Genomic DNA, 474 nt, shown 5'->3' with positions numbered 1-474 from the left:
GGGCGTGGCATACACACTCCAGAACACTTAAAGGGACATTAACCAAATTGAAATCAAGGTCTGCCCCTTCATTAATCTCACTAACGCGAACCGAGAGCCTTTGAACGCGATTTTTTTTCCCCTTCTTTTTCCTTTTTTTCTCATTTTTTCCCTCAAATCGGCGATCCAGACAAGAGCGTCTTCTAACCTTTTCCAACATTTATATGACGTCGGTGCGTTTATCGACCGGTGTTTCCCCCTTCACGTTCGGGTTATTTTACCTGCCTCGTGAGTCGATCGGCGTGTCGGCTTGTAAACACAGACGCAGACGTTGTTTATTCTCTGCTTTGGCGAGGATTCGTTTCAACGACTGTTCTGCGGGAGTGGATTCGATTAAGGGTCGGTTCCGATGCCACGTGGTAGGCGGTGACTCTGCGATTTTGTTGAAGCCGGAGAATGAGAGTGAAACCACGACTGTAGTGCGGTTGTATATCC

This window comes from Penaeus monodon, chromosome 27 (assembly GCF_015228065.2).
Source record: "Penaeus monodon isolate SGIC_2016 chromosome 27, NSTDA_Pmon_1, whole genome shotgun sequence".
Taxonomy (NCBI): domain Eukaryota; kingdom Metazoa; phylum Arthropoda; class Malacostraca; order Decapoda; family Penaeidae; genus Penaeus; species Penaeus monodon.
Note: the sequence above shows the minus strand (reverse complement) of the source record.